Source organism: Seriola aureovittata, chromosome 1 (assembly GCF_021018895.1).
Source record: "Seriola aureovittata isolate HTS-2021-v1 ecotype China chromosome 1, ASM2101889v1, whole genome shotgun sequence".
NCBI classification, from domain to species: Eukaryota; Metazoa; Chordata; class Actinopteri; order Carangiformes; family Carangidae; genus Seriola; species Seriola aureovittata.
The window spans coordinates 3,981,705-4,003,419 of NC_079364.1; the positions used below are offsets into that span (position 1 = coordinate 3,981,705).

At 40.9% G+C, this 21,715-nt stretch overlaps 1 long non-coding RNA gene across 6 annotated transcripts in view; it reads left to right on the plus strand.

Annotated features, from left to right (window-relative positions):
* LOC130172573 (uncharacterized) overlaps positions 1-21,715 on the plus strand; it is a 50,191-nt gene that overhangs the window by 18,660 nt on the left and 9,816 nt on the right. For 4 of the 6 annotated variants that reach the window (XR_008828289.1, XR_008828290.1, XR_008828294.1 and 1 more), the window contains one exon: positions 20,073-20,179. The exons of the other annotated variants lie outside the window; for them this stretch is intronic. This is a non-coding gene — a long non-coding RNA (uncharacterized LOC130172573). The remainder of the gene's footprint in view (positions 1-20,072; positions 20,180-21,715) is intronic. 6 annotated transcript variants of the gene reach the window in all.

Here is a 21,715-nt window from a genome sequence, read left to right on the forward strand (position 1 = left end):
ACACATTAGAGTTTTTAGTTTTTGTCTTATGGAAAATTACTACATAAAAAAACCAAAGTTCTTCGTTGACACTCTCACACTCATTTTCAGAGTGGCATGTTAAAGCAGTGAGACTCCACAGGATGTGACAAGCGGGTATGTGGCCACAGGGTTTATTTTAATTGGTTAGAAAAATCTTAAAGGAGAGGAAAATAAGCAGTGGGACTATAACAGATTTACAGCTAGCGAAGTTTAGAGAGACGACAAACCTCTTAAACGATCTGTAAAATAGGTGAAAGCAGTTAAAGTTGCTTTGATCGAAAAATCAACAGATTCAACATTTCCCACACATTTTAGCTGATGTGTTGTGAATAAATGAACCCCATTTCCATGAAGCGACTGAACATTCAAAGAAAAATTAACCCTGGCTTGCACTTCGCCGCTCTGTGAAAAGAGACAGGAATGTAATTTCTCCTCCGCACGCCGTCCCCGGTTCAGTCTCTCAATCTAGCTTCACAGTGAAATAAATTATGAGCGAGAGAGTGAACTGAAAGTGAACCCCCCGTGTTTCGTAACTTGTAAAAGTAATCTGACAGGAATGTAATAATTGTGGCCAATTTCTGTACCTCTCTATTTTAGCGTTTCCATGTGATTAGAATTGCATAAAATATATCCTCGACTTCTGCAGCTGTTGCTTTGAGAGAGGTGCCGGAAACAGTTTAGCAATGGGCCTATTCTCTTCTTCTTTTCTTCTTTCTTGCCTGTCGCATTCAGATGAATACACTGGGAAAAGGCTCTACTGTAAAATCGCAAGTTGCCTTGAATTGTCCCTCGCAGGTGTGCAGTGAGTAGGTAAAAATCCACTGACGTCTGAACCGACAGCAGCCTCATTAACATTAATACAATTATTGCTGTGGCGACAATTTGTGCATTAACGCTCGAGTGCAAAGCTGCAAATGCAGAAAGTTTAGTCTCTAATCCTCCCTTTGGTAGACAGGTGGTGTAGCTGAAAAAAGGCTGTTGATTTTCACCATTGTCAGACTTTATTTTAAGAGGGTGGAATTTATCTGGCAGAAACGGCTGATAATAACATCACCTGTGTGCTATTTCCATGTAATGTGATCATTTTTGAGCCGCTGTGGCTGCAGTATGAAGGTTTGATTCCTGATGGTCTGGAAGCAAAAAACTTCCTGAACTAAACTTAACACACTGACAGTGTGTGTGTGTCTACTGTTTTCTTTGCATAACTTTAAATAAGAAACATAATTTTTCCCCTCACGGCTATTTCTCTTAAAAATCGTTTCAGTGGTATCTGAAATATCATGTCTGTTGACATTTATTATTACAGATTTTTGCGAATTCCTCATGCTATGGAGACTGTGGGGATTATACCGTGTATAGTGGCCAGCTACGCTAGTGATGTACGTCAATTACGTAAATTACCCATAAATCCCAGAGCCATTTCCCAAGCCTCTTGTGTTTTCTTGCATTATGGCGGTTGCCTGCACAGAAGTCACAATTGATAAAGTGCTATCAACATGTACAGCTTGTGACTGCCTGTAATTATGTTACCAACTTACAACAAAGTAAAGAAGTTGAACTCCACCTTGGTGCTCTCTGATAGGAGTCCTGCAGCAGCCAATACACTTATTATGCAGCTCCTTCAGGGTTAGAACCCAACACAAATTAAAGCACCTCTTCATGTATAGTCACTGGAAGTTAATCATTGGTAATTCCCGGATGCATCTGATGCCTCCTGGCTAGAATAGCCCCAAAATATGGATGCTGGCCTTTGGCTGCCTGTGGTGACCTCCTGCAGTGATACACAGCAAGGTCCACTCAGGTGTCAGGCTAATGCATTTAAATGGACTCTATTAACCACAGCTCCTGTGAAACCATTCAGCAAAGGCGCAGTGTCTGTAACATCGAAACAGGGCTTGTAACGTACAATGTTGTGCAAGCACTGAAGGCGGTAAAACATTTAAATGATGAATGCGTATAAACAGAAAACACACATTCAAGAAAACTGCATATTGCACATAATTTGAATCCATTTTTCTACACTTCTAGCTGCTTATGATTAATTGCATTGGTTTTCTGGTGTACAGCCTCATCATATACAGGCCCCCCCCCCCCCCCCCCCCCCCCACCTTGTAGATCTGTAATGACTGTGCCGGCAAACATCCCGCCACATAAGACTGTGAAACATGACATTGACATGCCGACATTTGTACCCATCCCTTTCTTGGTCTGGTGGTAGTTCTGTTCCTCTGGCTTCACCCTGGTGTCAGTCTGCTCAGGAACACAGCAGTGGGAGGTAGAGCCATTGTTTTCTGTTAGACTGTCTGAGGGATCTGCCGGAACTGCTCGATTTAATTTCAGTTTATTGGAAGAAACTATAATGTCCAGTTTTCTATTTTATTGATATGTAAGAGTTTAACAGTCTTAAAGCTGGTTTGAGTACATATATTTGATGATGTATATGTATATATATATATATATATATATATATATATATATATATATATATATATATATATATATCTGGAGAAATATATATACACATGAATAGACACATGAAGGCAGTTCTTCTCCGTTGGTGCACATGACACTGCCAGTGTTTTCTTTGAGTCTGGAGGGAGGTCTTGTCTTCCAACGGGTGTAATAACTACTCCCATGACCTTTTACATGAACTTTAGGTGACAAATAGCTGTGGCTTTGTTATTCACAGATCCTGGCTGTTTAAATTATAATATTCGAGCACTACAGTACATGTGGTTCATGAGGAAAAAAAGAAGCCTGCTTTTGGAGTGATGGGCCAGCATCTGGATTCAGCAGATACTGTGATCAGACAGAAACAACACTTTCTACACCTGCATGTTAAACTGCTGTGTAGGTTTGAGTGGAACTCTGTGTGACACTGTAAATTTTGCATATCGCAGTGCTGATTGTCAAACCTGTTATCACTGAAAAATGCTGCAAAAGAGCTTTCTGTCTGCTATAAACTGCCTTTGAGCCAAAACCACACTGGTGAGAAAGAAAGAAGAATACTCCTTTATTCCCTTTATATTGTGGATTTTTGTCAAAATTGACACTTTATGCTCGTAAGAAGTTGGATACATTCATATTTATATACTCTGCTGTTGTCGATTGAGATTCTTCATCCTTTTTTTAATCAGGCTGAACAATTAATTGCAATATGGCCAAGTCCAATATCCAAATCGCAGAAGCTGCAATTTCTTTTTAAAGGTAGAATGTGTCACAACAGACCATATATGAAGCATTGCGGTACAACAGTTTTTCCCTGGCCTACAAATTATATTCTCCAGATTTAAAGGAGTGTTTGTTTGGTACGAGGCCTAGCGATAATCACTTCATCATCCTTTTTTTATTTTCTCAGTGAAAATGAAAAGAAATGAAAAATGACCGTTCCAACTGAATGTGACAATAATTGTTTTGTTTTTTTGCATGTCATCAGCCCTATTATCCGGTTATCCTGTTTTTGTGCATGGAAAACAAAAGTCATGTTAAAGACCACATTTTCAAATGGGAGGTTAACCTTTCATTTCCATTTTTTTTCTCTCTACCACATCACCAAAGGCTTTACCTCATCCAAAGTTCAACTGGCCCTAAACTAACTCTTAACTAATCTTTTACATGGAGAGGTGATTTGACACTTCCTGTTATGTAATGTGTAGAATGTAATATAATCTTATTTTAGTTTGGATTCACACTGACCAAATGAATGGGCGGTGAAGAAGTAGGTTTTGCTGCAGTGGTGGGTGAAGAATTTTCAATTAGCTTTTTGATCCTTTTATTTTTCAGTAAAACCGGATCCAAGCTAAAGGCAGCCGCTGTCTCCTGCAAAGATGCAAACAAGAGAAGATAAATGTGTATTTTTTGGTGAAGTATTGCTTAAACATTCCCTCTTTATACTTGCTGAGACACCAGGGGAGGGAGGGAGGTTGGGGATTGAGAGAGCGGGCAAAGTAGGTCACCCCCAAAGTGCTCGGGCCTGCACTATAGTTCGTCTCTTGTTATTGAGCAGGCCTGTCACAAAGATAACCTTGTATCATCTTATGGCAATCAGTTCTAGGCCTCTGTGATAATTACGACAGCTGACAGCTGTGATAGCCGTGACAGTTAACTTGAAGATTGTACTTTTCCCTCTTGAGCTCTCTGAGCAGATGAACTCTTCTTTCATCTGAATCTCAGACAGAAGGAGAGCGTCACCTTCATCTATGAAGACAGTTCGGTTTTGGCTGCGGGCCACGACTCGGTTTCTCTTCCCATCATCTCCTCCTTCACCAAACTTAAGTCCTGAGGTTTCTTCTTTTTCTTTCTGAATCTAGTTGGACAGTTTGTTGGTCTAGATATTTCACCGCAGTCTGAGCTCACCTGACATTCACCTATAGCGAATGTCAAATATTCACTCTTCTTTTAGTTCCTTCTCTTTTAGAAATTCTTTTCTTTTAGAAATATCTCAGTGCAGCTCATCTCGGTTGAAGAACAACACAGACAATGTTAATAATCTTTATTTAAGGAAATGAACAAGAAAACAATCTATACGTTTTGTATTGTCTCACCAAACTTGTAGAGTGTTTTGTTTCAGAGAAACAGGAGCTTACATGCTAAATTAACTTCTTTTTTTCTTTTTTTACATGTCTGCCTTTATAAAACCATGTCCAGCAGTCAGAACAGCATTTTCTAAATAAATTAAAGGAATGGATAGTTCAAATAACTTGAAGACCACATAAACCTTGCAGCCTCAGTTCTTAATTAAAAATCTACATTTTACTTGCCCCGCCGAAGCCCCGGGAGTTTAATTAATTAGCATGGAATTACAGTTAAGCACGATGAGTATTGTTTATCTTGATTGCCTCAGAGAGAATAAGGGTTCTGTAACAAAGTTGTGGTGAATAGCCCACAGTGTCTCATCAATCATCCTTTCCGTGTCCGCTGATGACGAAAGCAAAGCTGTGAATTATCACTTGCTTCTGCTGTCAATTATGTGCTGTCTCTTCCACCGCCACAGTGTACCCTTCATTTTGTCTAACCTCTCCCCAAACGACTGCATCCATGCGTATGTGGCCGACATGATTAGCTGTACATCTTGCGTCCTGGTCATACACTAAGAATGAAGTGATGACCAAATGACAGTACTTTGCTCCCTCTGTCAGCTTGAGCCAACTGGAGAGAGCTCGCTGTACTGTAAATGATCAAATAAGAGCATTACACTAAGAATGTAATGGCTTGCATGGTAACTTCATCCTAATGCACATGTCTGCAACATAAATCCCACCTTTACCTCACCTAAAAGTGTGTTCACACCAAATGTGAAGCAAATTGCAGAGGAGGTACAAATACAATCAATGACAAAGATGCAACTGGAAGCAATCAGACATCTATGCCGAGCAGCTCATGTCAGAGAGACGTGTCTGCAGGATTTGAATGCACTGAAAAGGTTACAGCCCAGGGCATCGGTCCAGACTTGGGTCAGACATTAGTTTCAAGAAAATTCTAAAGACTTCCGACTTCATTTTCACTTAACTTGAACCTGAAATCCCCTTTCCAAAACTCACAGAGGCAGCACATTGTCCCGACCAGCAGTTTCTGCAGAGATAGAGCGAACTGAAGGCCCAGTAGCTTTTGTTCCGACGAGCTCCTGAATAAATTACTCTCACAAAGCAAATTGAAACAGTGTCTGCTGTGATGGATGTGTTGTACCAGATTGTGTTTGTCAATTGAGACCTCTAGCTCAATTTTCCAGTCTACAATCCTGTCCTCATCTGGGGCCACAAGCTCTGGGTATTAACCAAGGGATTGAAATTGAAAATGCGAGAGACCAAAATGGGTTTCCTTTGCACGTTGTGCGGGCTCACCCTGAGGGAGAGGATAAGGAGCTGGAGTGGACCTGCTGCTCAGTCGCACTGAATGGACCTGATTGAGGTGGTTTGGCCGTCTGATCATGTCTCCTGGACATCTTCCCGATGGGTTCCAGGCACTAGTTGGAGACCCTGGGGCAGAACCTAAACACAATGGGATTATGTATAACCATCTGGCCTGGGAATGCCTCAGGATCCCCTGGGAGAATTGTGGAGGTTGTGACTTAAATAAAGAACATCTGGGCCGCTCTGCTGAACCTGCTGCCACTGCTATCTGGAGGCAGCTATGTGGAGAAAAGTGAACAGATGGGTGAATTGTAAGTCGATAGCACGGGTTTCTTTTAGGTGTCCATGACCATTATCAGTCATCATTAGAGAGAGAGAGTGGGGTGGAGATGAAAGAGAGTTATTGGATACAGTGAAATGAGAGCTTGCAGGGATACCCCTTTGTATGACAAGACACTTAAAGAAAAATACATTCTAGACTCTTATTTTATTGTGAAGTGGCACCTGCATTTGCTATTTTAAATGTTGGTGTTGGAACGTGGAGAGTGAACATTCAGAGAGCGGGTTTTGACATTTATCCTCACGGCCTTAGTTAGCTGTGTGAGCCAGATGTTCACAGAGCAGAAGGTTCAAAGTCAAATGATTTGAACTTGCGCAGGACCTCCGCTTGAAAGCGCCCGACAGCATCTCGTACTATCTCACCTCATCCATTACCGCCTGAGCTGTCGGCTGCGCCCGTGGTTTTGCCTAAAAGCGCAGCAGATTGGGCTGATGAGTTCAGACCACCTGAGGCTACAGAGCCAACAGTCGTCTCCCACCTCCAGCTTCATTTAGCAGAAGATAGCGACAAGCGTCAGTGCTGTGACCTTCTGTGACCAACAAAGTAATATACCAGAGTATTATTGGTAAGGGACTTATGTAGATATTTGACATCACCACAGTCTGAGACTCCGTAGATCACAATTTCCTCTGAGAGTCTGCAAACTCCTAGAAAGGCTTTATTAAAAGGAATGATTTATCTAATCTGGAGCGAGGAGTGATGGTGTGTGAAACCAAGAGAGATGATTAAACCTCTCTAGTGTCAGGGAGATGGTCCCTGTCACATCCTGCTGCTCGTCAGAATTTAAGACCCCACCATCGTGACATGTTGTCCTCTAAACTCTGCACTGTTCGCTCATTTTATTTCATTCCTCCCTTTGTTCTTTAATCCCCAGTCGATGTGGCAGAAACAGATTCATGAATTTAATTGCTGTGACGATTCACCTTGCAGTGGGTGAAAGTGTCAGCACAGTTAACTTTCCTCAAAACTTTATCATATCCGGTGGCACTGTCTACAAAATATTACAACAAACAAATTGGTTGATCAGTTATTAACCGGCTTTTGTTTGCCATTTGTCAGAAATTCAAGTCAGGAAGTCAGTAAACAAAGATGTATGTCCTGCAGCTGAACAAACTTCCATGCAGATAGTTTTGGTTTTATTTAGTCTAGATTTTGAAATGGATGAAAGCGTACAGTTTTGAACAATTCAATAAAGCAGCATGTCTGTGCAGAAACACTGCCCTGGTTACTCCGGATAATCCAGTGTGACTTTGCTTTCAATGTTTTTCATTGAAAGTACTTTTACTTTACTTTGTACTGGTGAAGGTAGAAAAGACTGGACAAATAAAACCAGAGCTATCTGCTTTTTTTTTTTTTTGTGTGTGTGTGTGTGTGTGTGTGTGTGTGTGGAATAATTTTCTCAACTTTTGCTTTTATCATCCAGTTGGATGGTATCAACATTAAATGTTGTGGGACTTCATCAGTGTACTCAGGGTATAGTTTCTTAGCTGCCATGCTCATTCTGTAAATCTTGGCAAAACAAATGCCACTTCAACATTTTACCTAATCCAAACAAAGCAGGTTACTTTCAACTGTTTTGTGTCTTTCTTTTTTTTTTTTAAATAATGGACTCCATAAGCCTTTTAAAAGCCCACCGGCTGATATAAAAAATGCATTTTCACAAAGCTGGAACAGGACTATAGATCATGAAAAGATGATGTGTTAGAGAGATACGTGGTTTTCACACGGTGGAGACAATATTGGAGAGGATATACTCTAGTAGGAGTATGGTAGAAAACCCTGTCTGCCATATATCCAATAGCATGTGAATGCAAAATGTGTGTGTGTGTGTGTGTGTGTGTGTGTGTGTGTGTGTGTGTGTGTGTGTGTGTGTGTGTGTGTGTGTGTGTGTGTGTGTGTGTGTGTGTGTGTGTGTGTGTGTGTGTGTGTGTGTGTGTGTGTGTTTGTGCATAATGAGGACAGAATGCTGATCACAGCATGAAGTAGGGTCTGTGTATAAATAATACAGCCCAGTGAGATTTTCATTTTCTCCCTGATTGACTCTGAATTGGAAAAGCATCCTTTGGACACTGATGGTGAGGACTGACATCACACTGTAAGGCAGAGAGTGCAGCGAGGAGATATATTAAAGATATCTAGCCATTCATTTTCTAAACTGCTTGTACTGTTCGGTGTTGTTGGAGGCTGGAGTCTAACCCAGCATGCATTGGATGAGAGGTGGAATACTGTCTGTGCAGGCCAACAGTCTGTAACAGGGTTGCAACACAAATAGACAGACACATTCACCCCGTGGGCAAAGTCAGGCACCAAAACACTGTCAGTTTCATCCAAATCTGGGAACAGTTTGCCAAGATATTTGGTAATACGACCCGACACTCCACCTGAATGAGGTGGAGATTGGTTCCAGTTGAACTGCAGTACACTGCATCTGCATTATTAATGGAGTTCTTGCACTGTTAGCAAGAGGACTGTGGAGATAAAATGATAATGGTCCATGATATGTGAGCAAAAGATAATATTAAAGCCCAATGTGATGCTATAATATATTTTGTCAAGTTAGCGCTTTATTTAGGAACTGATTATTCATGCATTTATCTAATTGCATGAATCCAATTGTTGTTACGTAGTGACTTGGTGTGACCAACGACAGAAACGTTTGCATTTATTTAATGTTCCTCAGTGAGATGTTGCTCTTACCACACTGGGCCCCGCTGCTTCTGCCTCTCCCTCAGCTGTCTCATTTCCTGTGCCGGCAGCTTCACTGACCACCAACTGGAACTCAGAACTGACTTGTCCCTTCAATATCTACCGTGTCCGCATCTTCTAGCGCCATGTCACAAAACAAAAGTCGTCTCAAACTGGTTTCATTAGTTCAGTGAACTTCAGTGACCGCCCCGGTCACCAGATCTGAATCCAGTAAACACCTTCGGGATGTCGGTAGAACAGGAGTTTGGCAGCATGAATGTTGCAGCTAAACCAATCTGCACTAATGACGTGATGCAGTCATCTCAACATGGAGCAGAATATCTGAAAGTGTTTTCAACATCTTGTGGAATCCATGACATGAAGGACTGAAGCTGTTTGAGAGCAAAGGGGAGACCGGACCCAGTATTAACATGCTGTTCCTGATGAAGTGTTGGGTGAGTCGGCTTCTTCGTAGCTTGGTTGCGGTAGATGTAGTTTAGCCCTCCTCAGTTTTGCATGTTCACTGCTCCAATTGATTCCTAGTGACTAAGACCCAACCTCGAGCCTGAGTTTATCTGAGCGAAATCACCAGAGTCATGATCATCCCAGAGGAAAAATAGGTTTCTTGAGATGAGTGTAAATTGTTTTATGCACGACAGGTTTGGTTTGGTTTTTCCGCAGCCCCATTTCATAATGTCCAAAAATCATGGACATGTGAAGACCTCTAGTACGTACATCAAAATCACACATGACAGAGACAAAGGTTACTGACAACAGGTGTTAACATCTTCACTTTGCTGAGAAAAACATTACACAAACTTGGCAGGCATCGGAACAATAAGTGAATGTAAAAGCACAACAGCAGGATCAGCAGGAGCAGAGACCAAAAGTGATCCCATGTTTGGACTCATCAGTTTTGTTCACTTCACTTGCCTGTGTTTTGACTCTGGGAGGATGCTTAAAAAAAAATAGGAAACCCACATAGGCATGGAGAGAATATGGAAACTCTGGCTGTCCATAAAAGTAATGGTTGGAAAACAAGAGTTTTATCACAGACAAGCAACAGCAGTGCCACAGAGAGAATATCTGGTAAAAGAAACGCTGTGATACTTTCAACAGTATTAGTATCTGTCAGTCAGGCCCCTGGTCAATCAGCACAAAGCCTGCAGTCAATAAGTGACCTATCAGATGGCCCACAAGAGCACTGCCACTACATCCAATCAATTTCTTTGCTTGAAAGTCAGCGTTTGTGTTTTTCTTTGTGGCTTTAATTGATGGAAATTTTTCCGTTCTGCAGTAAAGTATACACCACAGTGTGTCCGCTTGCCTGCAGGAGTCACTCTCCTGTTTCACCTCTTACCCATTTAGGTGGTTTTAAAAGCTTGTGCAAACACCGGATAAATTGGCCCTAAAACAAATAAATCACAAACGTACAAATACAAACTACTCACACTTATTTCCTTTTTAAATAGTCACTACATGTGCACGACTGTGGTTTGTCCTGTGGCTGTCGTATTTGTGGTATCATACCAAGCTTTGGACAAGAAAGTTTTTGTAAGTTCTGTTCTTTGTATTCAGGCACATGAAATTGTTTAATTAAATTTCTTTTTGGTACAGCTGATTCCTGACTGGGTAAACTCAGTGGACAGACAGACGAAATTAATTTTTTAAGTGGGTTCTAGTTGTGTTGGCAATGGATGTCTGATTTCACGAAATGAAAGAGTCAATTTTGAGTTTTTTTTTTGCATTATCTAATTGGATTTCTTACTGTTATAATTCTGTATTAAAACTATAAACAAAAGCCATTTTTAAATGTTTCATGTCAGCATATGCAAAGGATGTGAGATGTCCTACATTTAGAGAATCACTTTTCTAAATTAGATTTTATAATAATCACTGAAGCCAGATACTGTTGTCTGCTGATCAAAGGGATGTGAATTTCTTAGTCCTCCCATGAGAAGCCACAGTGATAAAAACGTATCTCCCTCTCCCTCAGACTGTATCACTGTGAATGTATTTAGAGGACGTGCTGTTGTAATTGACAAGGATTTACTGTGCTTTTGCATGGAGGGATATGAGGTAAATGAGACCGTGTGCAGACCCTCGGCCTCACGGGGAAATGCAACGTGTCCCATCCATCTTAGTATCTTTTGCATCAGAGCTGTGGGCTGCTGGTGGCAGGGCCTTTTGTGTGTTATTAAAAGCTGTGTAGCCTCTCTTTGTCAGAACATACCGGGCCGTGGAGAGAGTCAGAGGAGTGAAACCAGCAAGAACACAGCCTCTGGTCTTCACAAACAACAAACTGCACTTATTGACTGTGCTTTCTTAGTGGAAGAACTTAACATTTTGAACTCATTTAATTCAACAGCAACAGCTTTATCACTGTACACTACCAGACTCTGACATTTCGGCTTCAAGTTCTATTTCACTTGAGTCCTGGCTATTTGACACTGTGTGAGAGCTCCAAGGCTTTGCATGCAAAGACACACACACACGCGCGCGCAAGCACACACACACACAAAACACAAAATGCATTGCTTACTTAAAACCATACACAACGCTGTTCAGATTAACCTCTTCCTAGAGACAAGACAATTGGCCTGGTAAACTCCCTCTTATTTTCTTTCTAAAGGCTATTAACATCAAGTAAAAATAACAAAACCCTACATAATATTTGTTTCTCTTTTATAGATAATTTATTTGTTTTACCTACGCAAAAGTCTTAGTATGCTCAGTGTTGATGAAAATCATCTACCTGTAGAGAAAAAATTTACCATGGTAAGCAAATAACTAGAATATTGAATTAATAAACATTCTAAATCGGTATCCACTGAAATAGATTCATCACTTTCATTTGAAACCTCCATTCCAGCTTTATTAAATCATTGCAGTGGTTATACTAATTTTACCATTTACAATTAATTTTCAAGAGCTGTTTGTAATTGTTTCTTATATATTTTCTAATGATTTCTGAAAAGCAATTTGTAGACAAGCTTTTTAAAAAGGTTATTTGACATCAGTTTTTTTTTTTTTTCATTTGACATTTTGGCAAAGGGCTATTTTATATGTTTCATTGTGTTGTTATTTTGGCACTCTTGTATGTCAAGCCTGTGGGTTTAAGGTCAATGATGGTTATTGTTTCCCCTGATAGGATTGGCAAACACAGAGGCCTTCAGTATAATTGGCCCAACCATGACCCTAATCTGGAAAAGGAGAGGCTCAGTTGTTGGTTGGATTAAAAAAAAAAAAAGAGAGAGAGAAAGAAAACAATTCTCTGATTAATTGCCATTTTTATTTGGCTGATCCAATATTGATTTCTAAAGCCCTAAGATCGATCTTTGCATTTGCACCTTTTCCCAGTAAACGTGCATCTGCACCAAATGTTAAGCGTAGGCGTAACATTGCGTAGGAGCACATGATGTGTAAAATGTGAGAAGACCGGGACAGTTCATGTGACCTCTTTGACACAGGATGGTTAGCTGACTCTTGCTATCTCGTAGAAGATGTGGATTTCACTTTACTGAGTCTGTCCCTGCTGGAGAGCTAATGCTATCTAGACTGATGACACAACCAGTGAGCAGACTCCAGTTTCTACTCTGTCTGTGCTCGAAGTGATCATTACAGTGAATGCCTGTACTTAGTTGAAACATGGGCTACAGTCCATGTGTAGATGTATAGGTTAGCATTTATTTATTTACATATATTTGTATTTATTATAATCATGACACCCTTATAAGTTGTGAAGTTTTTTATTATTCTTTTCTCAACTATATTGAACACGCAGGTGTACAAACTACAGATGTGTCAAGTTTTAGTTTGCATAGTTTGGTTTGTAATTTCCAAGGAAAATAAATCTCCAGAGTTCCATAATCAGGAAACATATTTACATTTAAGCCTATAATGTGCACTTCACATAATTCTATATTCAAGGAACAGGATCAGTGAATCACTTGAATGTAGAAGAAATTTAAGTTACAAGATAAAAACACTGGTATTTATCTGATGTAATAACTGAATCATCAAGAATTAAACCGAATCAACATGAATCACCTCTGGATGCATTGACTCTCTAGCCCTGGCTGTTCTCTTGGCAGCTGTTGGGCGTATATTTCTATTAATGCACTTCTTTTTGGTCAAAATACCTTAATTCAAGGCGTCATTTACAACCTATAAACTGTTGTCTGCTCCGTTGTCATAGAGATCATGGCTCACTTGTGTTGCCTTAAGCATGTGTCTTGCAGAGATTTTTCAGTTTTTTAATGGTTTGTGTTAAGTGCACAGACTCATCAAGTGGTCGAAGAGCCAGATGTTCCAACAGTCCAGCCATGCAAGGGAAACCCACTGGGATTCCTCTGGAGCTTCCTGTGGAGTGAGAACTTTCCGTCCTGGTCCAAAGCTTGCAATTCTTTTGCCTCTTGGTGGCAAAGCAACAGTCTGTAAACACAGTAGCGGCAGATTATCACCATATAGACAATGCCAGTGTGCGAGCACATAGTTCTCTACTTCCACATCCAGCAGACACAGAGCAACATTGACTTGAGGACTATAAAACCAATACTCACTTTCTTTTCAGCTGTGTTTTGGTTTTCACCAACTCTTGAGGGAAATTCCGGTTCTTTAGCTGCTAAATGGTCCACTACTTTCTCCCACTAGTTGTTAGTAGTCTGTTGTTTGATTTTCATTGAAATCAGCGGCCTGTTGCATCTGTAAATGTCTCTGATGAGAGCAGTGAGAATGAACCAAAACAGGAAATTTGCAGATTATAAAACCAAAGCGATGAGTTCAAAGATGCAAAACACTCTGTTGAGCTGTGGAGTTGCTGCAAAGTTAGGGGATCATTCCTGTGGGTTCAGCACCAGCAGCCCCTTTCACATTATACATTATCATCTGATTCTTTAACACTGCACCACCCGTCTCCATCATCCTCTCCTCTAACAGGCAGTCTGCTCCGTGTAGGAGGGTGCTCACAGCAGATGTTTTATGTTAGAGTGAAATCCTGAAACATTGCTCTAAAACACGTGCTTGCATCAGCTTTTCGTGTGAACATATGTGTTTAGGAACAGTAGCGTACCATCAAATATGACGTATGAAACTGTTGACTCTGGAGCAGTTTGATGAAAGTGTTTCCTACGTCCCAGTACCAGATGCTATGTGGGCACATTTTTGTTTTTGACAGATTGTTGTAGCGCAAAAATTTTAATCTGTGCACCGTGGTCGAGGTGACGTCAGAGTTTCTATATGGTTTCCTGCATTGAATATTCGTGGACGACTTTCTGCAAATACTCACAGTTTTTGCTTTACTGTTTTCATATTTCATTTTAGATGAAACACACTGCGCTGCCCATTCCTAGTTACAAATATCAACTGCTGCAAATGGGCTCCCATAAATATACAACAGCCTGCACACCAGGCTTGGTCGTATTTTTCACTGGCGAATAGGCAGCCTCGATGATTTTTTTTTTTTTTTGTCTCTAGTAACGTATGCACCTCTCACTTTCTGGTTGGTAATGCTCTTGAACTTTTCAGCAAAATTGCATCATCACATGGTGAGATATTCATCAAGAGGAGAGTGCCTCAGTGGAGAGGAGAGAACTTTACAGTGGGTGGCAGGTTTTAAAGCGTCGGTTGCCTGCTCCTGTTTGTCCAGTTCAGTGCAGTTATTGGGATTTGGAGACCTCAGATGTTCAGCAAACAGCATTGAGGGAACGAGTGGGTCAAAGATTAAGAGGATGGGGGCTGAGGTAAAAGGTGTGAGGGGTTAAGAGATCATTAATGCGTGCATGTGTCCTGGATTAGGAAGCATTGATCTCAGATAAAGATGTTGGCTTTGGCTGTCTCTATTACTCTTTTCTTGGGGCTGAAGGGGGTTTGGACATTTCACCTTCAGTTTCCTATTAGACACCCAGCAGATTAATCACTCTCGCTCTCCTGCTTCTATGTTTTCTCTTCTCCTTTTAATCAATGTCAACAATTAGATCTATTTGGTGTCTTGCTGCTTCTCTTTCTTTGTGTCTTTTTTTTCTTCCTCTCGGCAGCAGAGCGGCGCAGTTTGTTATTATTTCGGTCCAGTTATATGTCAGTTATCTCAGTCTGCTGTGCATGCAAAAATATGTGTGTATATATGTCATTGCACAGAAGCTGCTGTTGACATGTGTGAGCTGCCTCCCGCACAGCAATGTATCCTGGGTGCTACATTACAGTTCATGTTTATGTTTTCTTCTGCAGAGACTAACACATGCTTCAGATTGCGCTGTGCATCTACAAAGTCCTGGTATACTCATGTATTCTAAACAAGCAGCTCATAGTTCCTGTTTGTCTGTCATGCAAAAGAGATATAACCTCTTTTTACTTCTGTTGCAAGGTGTCGCCAAATCAACCAGGACTGAAATTTAATTACATTTTGGGGACATTCTTATATATTGTTCAAATGAAGGTACTGAAAAAAGAGTAACTTTAATATTTGTACAGAAACTGTACAGCATAAATTGTGCTATAGGCATTTCAACACACTTTCTGTGTTCCTTTTGAATGATACCAGCAGAATGAGAAAAGAGAGAACAAAAAAACACTTTCACAAACACACACAAAATGAGCATCCACATATTCACCCACACACAAAGACACAGTGGCAACAACATTTAAGTGTTAAGCAATGTGATAATACCTCCCTTAAAGCAAAGTACATGCTCTTTGCCTTGAGTCGTGCAGACTCCCTGCAACACTGTCAGACAGAAAGATGCACACTTGTTGTTCTGTAATTATGCAAAGCTCTGCACTCAAGCAGAAAGCTGTGACACCGTCCAGAGCACCACGGCCCTCTCTCCACCCGTATCCTCCCTCCCGGTGATGCCCGAAATGTCACCATTGTATCAGGAGGAGAGTCATATTGCGTGTCCTGCACACATAGTTGCACACAGTCAGGCATCTTTTCTTTTCTTTTTTTCTTCCCTCCATCATGAATATGGATATTTTCCAGATTTCACACAAATGGGGTGAATTTGTTTTCTGCTCTCGCCCTCAGGCAGGTTTAGCAATGACTTGTCGGTGAACAGGCCGAGCTCGGTTTTTCATAAGATTGTTTCTTTCCTGCTTCATTTCCCACTCTCTCTGTTCTTGTTTTCACCATCTGCAGTCATGACGGTCACCAATCACGGAGCTGTAACCTCTCTCTTTAACTTCTTTCTTTTTCCACTTTTGCTCCTCATGTTATACATCATTGGTGATTTACATCATCATTTGCTCGAGGCTTTTGGCTGTTCTGGCTTTTTAAACTCCTGACACAGCCCTTTGTCTTGGTTAGTAAACATCCCTGTGATTTGATATCAGTTTTTGAGTTATTTTTCTCTTCTTGCGCCTAAGAGAAGAAAACATTAAGAAGCTATTCACTAAGCAAAATGGCGGAAAGGGATGTGTGTTGTCGATCTGGTGAGATTTGGGATGTAAGTTTTTCTTTCAAAGAAGATTTCTTTATGTCCATGTGTAGCAGTGCCTGGGTCATATCCATAGACAGGAGCCTGGGACTAGACAAACCTATTTGACACACTTTTAATTGGGCTTCAGACTCACATCAGGAAGCCCCATGCTTTGTTCGACTTACAGTAACATCAAATTCCATATTCTGAGTCATGGTCCTACAGAGAAAAAATACGGTAGAGAGCTGGGGAGATGACATTTATAGATGGCATGCATGAATGCAAATAGAATGAAAAAATGGCTCCCGGTCTCAAGATGTTTGGCAGGAGAGGAATTTTCCAACATGACAGTAATCCCAAAAACTGCCGAAATCACAGGGGAATTTGTAAAGAGAAAGTGAAACTATGACTTGGTTTAATACGCCCCCCCTCAATCCGATCCAAGCACCTCTGGAGTATTTTAAAGCAGAAGGTAAAGCAACAAACCTCCTCCAGCAAAGAACATTGGTATCATCCACGCCCAGGAGGATGATACCAGAATCCCTCATCGAAAGTAAAGGCGGACAAGAATGGAATCTCACTCATGAAGGGTGTACAGTTTTGATATTCAGTAAATCACGCAGTCAGTCAATTATTTAAGCCATTTATCAACCTAAAACTTTAAAAACTTGTTTGGTTTTCAACCACCACCTTATACTTAACAGTGGATTACTTTCTCTTACTTCCTGAGTAACTTCCCCCAACCTCAGTAACTGCTCTTATAATTTAGTAGCATAACCTTTCTAAATAGACGATATATGGTCTAAGGTGTTATATTTGTAATATTAGCGAGTGAGAAAATCTTTCAATACTCCAGTGTTTGAGTTATTTGGAAGCTTTTCTTCAGACCTGCTTGTCTTATTTTTATCCCTTTAAACAGTACAGTAGTATGTCTCCACGTTGCAGGAATGTTGGCTGAGGATAAACAGGTTTTATATTAATCCCAGAGTAGTTTCTGTACAGCCTCCTCTGTTTCATCTTGTTTGGCTTTTATCTTGATTCAGTGTGAGAAAAAGTATCCTAATTGGCATTGATTTTTGTAACTTTCCATCTCACAACCTTCCCCCCTTCTGCCTCATTCTGACTGTCTCCTCTCGGATCATCACTCGGATCCTTTAAATGCTGTTTAGTTAGATCACTGAACAGACACCAAAAGTCAAACGTGAGACGTGTGCATGCATTTTTTTTGAGAAGTTTGGATATGTGTGGTGATTGATGATGTGTTCACTGACACCACAGAAAGGTGTTTGTGTTGAAGCTGACTAGTGAGGTGGAAATATGGAAATATTGAAAGTAAAAGTTGAACTGCAAAGGAAAGAGAACAGAGAACCAAGACGTGACCTCGAGCAGCTGCATTGTTCCATCTAATCAATTATTATTTTGTCTTTCTTTTTTTTTTCTTTCATTTACTCACGTGTAGTGTTGTTTTTCTTTGTTCGCGTGTTATTGTGTTATTGTGTTATTTTCTGTTCCTGTTACTGCTCAGCACAGTCAATCCTGAGGCAGGTGAACATGGCGGTGTCCAGCAACATGCTACGTTTAACCCCTTAGTATCAGCGAAGACCTTTCTGTTGGACTGTGAACCATGGTTCACATCAGCAGCAGGGGCTGGCATTTCCTGGAAAAGGTCATTTCTGTTGCTTAGGATACGTAGAGATTTAGGTAAAATTGTCATCAATTTTGTATATTTATAAAACATATAAATAGATATCTGTTTTTCAGTATTCTGCAGTATTCTGCTTATGGTTTGATTTATAGTAAAACAAAGGTGTTTTGAGATTATAAAGATAATGATTATATTAATTATTATTATTTTGACCCATTACTCTAATTGGCTGACAGTGGTGTTCATCCTGTTTCACTCCCTGAACACTAACACCAACACTGTTGGAGCAGAACCCTTTCACCATGTACTGACGCTGCATCTACTGCCAATAATTTAATGGGAACGTCACGAATTGGCAGCAACATAATTTGAGTGAATTTGTTTCCATTACCTTTATAGCGTAATTTCCACCTCTGACTAAATGAAAAACATTTTCAGTTTTACTCAAAATGCACAGAAAAGCAGAGGGTTTGACAGGTATCATTAGTTCTGTTTGTGCTTGTTTTGCTTCGATTTTATTGGGTCATGGTCAGAATATTCAAGTCTTTGAGTGAAATTTGTTAAAATATCAAATCCTGTCATTTAAATGGTCACGCGGGTGACGCTTGTTGATTTATCCAACGCAACCTTCACCTTTTTCTGTGCAGATTCTCAGTAATCCATGTCATGGTTATACAAGAAGGGTTGAATTGAGCACAGCTGGACTCTGGTGTGCGTCTGTGTCGTTGGCATATGGTTGAATTATAGGTGGTCTAAAACTGTATGTCCTTTCATACTCCTGCACCATTCTCAGCGTGTTCAAGTGTGGCCTTGTTGAAGCATTTTCAAGTCCACTTGCCCTCGATTCCACCCTTCTTAGTTAACTTTCACCAGTCTGTGCTTCCCAGATATTAATTACAGTCCCTACATGTTGTGTGGATTACTTCAACTGAGAAGATGTAAAAGACAAAGACTCACTCCTTCCTCTCCTCTCTGTACTTAAAAGACGAGGATATGACAGCCATCTTTTAATGGCCAGGCCTCGTTCTGGCTCCATATTCTTTGTAAAGATGGCCAATGTAATCTGTGACTGCTCTGGCACCCCATGAAGCATCATCCCTTCCAAATAGAGGGTCAATCTTCTGTCCGTGCCTCTCTGTCCAGTGCTGTTAAGGATTGCAGGGTATTAAGAGGGATTCAGCCCACAGAAGGGGCCACGGTATTTACTGAGTGAGTGCTGAGGGCAGAGATGGAAATGGCTCAAATCTGAACCACATGCTGACAGGGAAGCAAAACATGAGAACAAGAATTACCCGACTCTGTGGGGCGACATGCTGCAGAGCTGCAAGGAGGGAAAGATTGTGTGGCTTTGTGTACATGCAGAGAAAAGCGAGATGCTTTTGTTGTTGAGACATATAAGTAGAACCAGGGAGTCGCCTGACACTGAAATAACATTAAAGCAAGGCAAAACCATTATGCAGCTGACAAATGCATCGGCATTTTCACTGTCATACCAAGAGATGATATTTTGTATTGACCTCGTGTTGAAAGTAGATGAGAAGAGAAGAGTCAGGCACTAAAAGCCCTTCATCTTTTAAGGAGCTGCACCACTGATTTAGCTGTTGGACAGTGCCGACAGAGACTAGTGGCTATAGTGCAGGAATCATTTAGCAAGGTACCGCAAACTGTGTAGTGAGGAGGTTGGAAATGGTAAAACATCAGTGGTACATGTAACAACGGTTTATAATTGCTGTAACTTTCTAAAACATTGCAGGTAATTAAGAGGGCTAGCTGAAATTGCTGTATGTATATACTGTATGTATCAATGATATTTATATTAATCTTGCTGTGTGAATAATAGCTTGTTTTTGTACAAAGAAACCATTAACTGTTACTGTTAATGATAAGTGATTGATCAGTTGTTGATTATCTAACCTGACATGTGAAAATACAATTTTCAAAAGACATGTTGTTCGTCCACTCCATGTTGAGCTTAACCTAAGGTTAAGAAATACTCTTAAATCTGTGCTGCATGTTCTGTCTTCAGTGGTCCCTCCCGCAGTGTGTCTGATAATACAGTCAAAAGGCCAGTAAATGTCAAATGCTGTGGTCTGACTCCCCCTCCTCCTTTCTTCACGCAGAACCTCCTCCCCCTGCAGCCACCTCTGAAGGTTTCATACTGACTGAAGTCGTGCTACGATCACACCGCATCCAACCAGCGCTGCACAGTGGGAGTGTAAGACATACTGTGAGTAAACAGTCTGATTCACACATACATACTGTACAGATTGGGACGAAACAGCAAGCACCAACAGTACCTCAGCCCGTCACACATTGCTGTAGCGGTTAATGCTTACGTACACCTGTACAGCTCCACCCAAGGTCATCAGTATCTCCCAGATTACAATTTTCCGCCTCTGATTACTAAATCAAGTTTCATCGTGCACCTTCATCCACCTGTGCGTGATGCCACAGATGTTATGTTTTGGTTTTAGCTAAGTTAGCGGCATACAGTTCAAACTGTGGTGGCTGTTGTTTGGTTTAGGCTTTGGTGAATTATCTTATTGGAAATAACTATTGGCTACACCACCATTAAATGTGGTACGTTCTGTCATCATCCAAGAGGATGAATCCTACTGAGTGTTGATTTCATCCAACAGTTCAGCACATGAATACCTTAAACTAATGATGTTATTCATGTTAACCTTTGGAATTATGCTGAAATAGCTAAACACTCTAAATACATACTAAAACATTGCTATTCTCAGAGCCTCTCTTCAGGTGACCACAGTTTCATGGTCCTCTAGGGACTCTATCTACTGAATATGTTACAGTAGATTTAAATCTGGCCATTAGATGTTGGATTGTCTTGATTTGCTTGAAAGTGTTTAATGGACAAAGTCACTGAACCTAATGAGGTCTCAGTGTGGGTTGGACAGAGTCTTTTTTAATATAATTAACTGACTACTTAGTTAAATGACATGAGCCCCACCTTCTTTTTCACTGATTTGTAGAATTACTTATAAAATTAGGACGTGTTGGCCCACTTTTTGTAACTATGACAACCATGTAGATATGAGAGCGGGCTGGAAATCAGCCTGAGAGCTGCAGAGTTTGTTCCCTGTGGGTCAGCCTCCTGGGGACTCTGCAGTGCTCTTCATATTGCCTCCCTCTCCTCTCCCACTGGGCAGCAGATTGTCTGTAAACCAGGCCACAGCTTTTGGCACCAGTGTGGAGGGGAGGCAGCCCCAGATTGTTGTGGGTGTGTGTGCGGCTAGATGCCAGGAATACCGGTACAGACGGGTAATTGAACAGTGCGGGGCGGCTCGAAGAGTTCCAGTGTCGACCTACATGTCTCATTAGGAACAGGAGAGAGCTGAGAAACTGAAAGGATAACATGACACGACGGTGCTTCCTCTGCAGTTTGTGACTGACTGCACTCAAGCATGACACAGCACATGTTATGGATTCTGATAGAAGAGTCTGTCAAATTTGAGAAGGCAGTTTGTCAACATATACAGTGACACAGCAAGGCTCAAAAGTATTTACTTTCTCTACTTTTCCTCCTGCTGTCATTTTTATTCGTAACTCCAACACATCTGAGGCATTTTAAATTCAGAAATTCCCTGCTTATTTCATATAATTAAAATTATCTTAGGGAAATGCATGCCAGCCTTTAGCTGATGACGGAGAGCCGTCATTCTTCCTCAGGCTTCCTTTGCGTGAGATCCAAAATTCAAGACTGGCGTCTGGAAGCAAGTGCATTGCAACCTCCATCTATCCG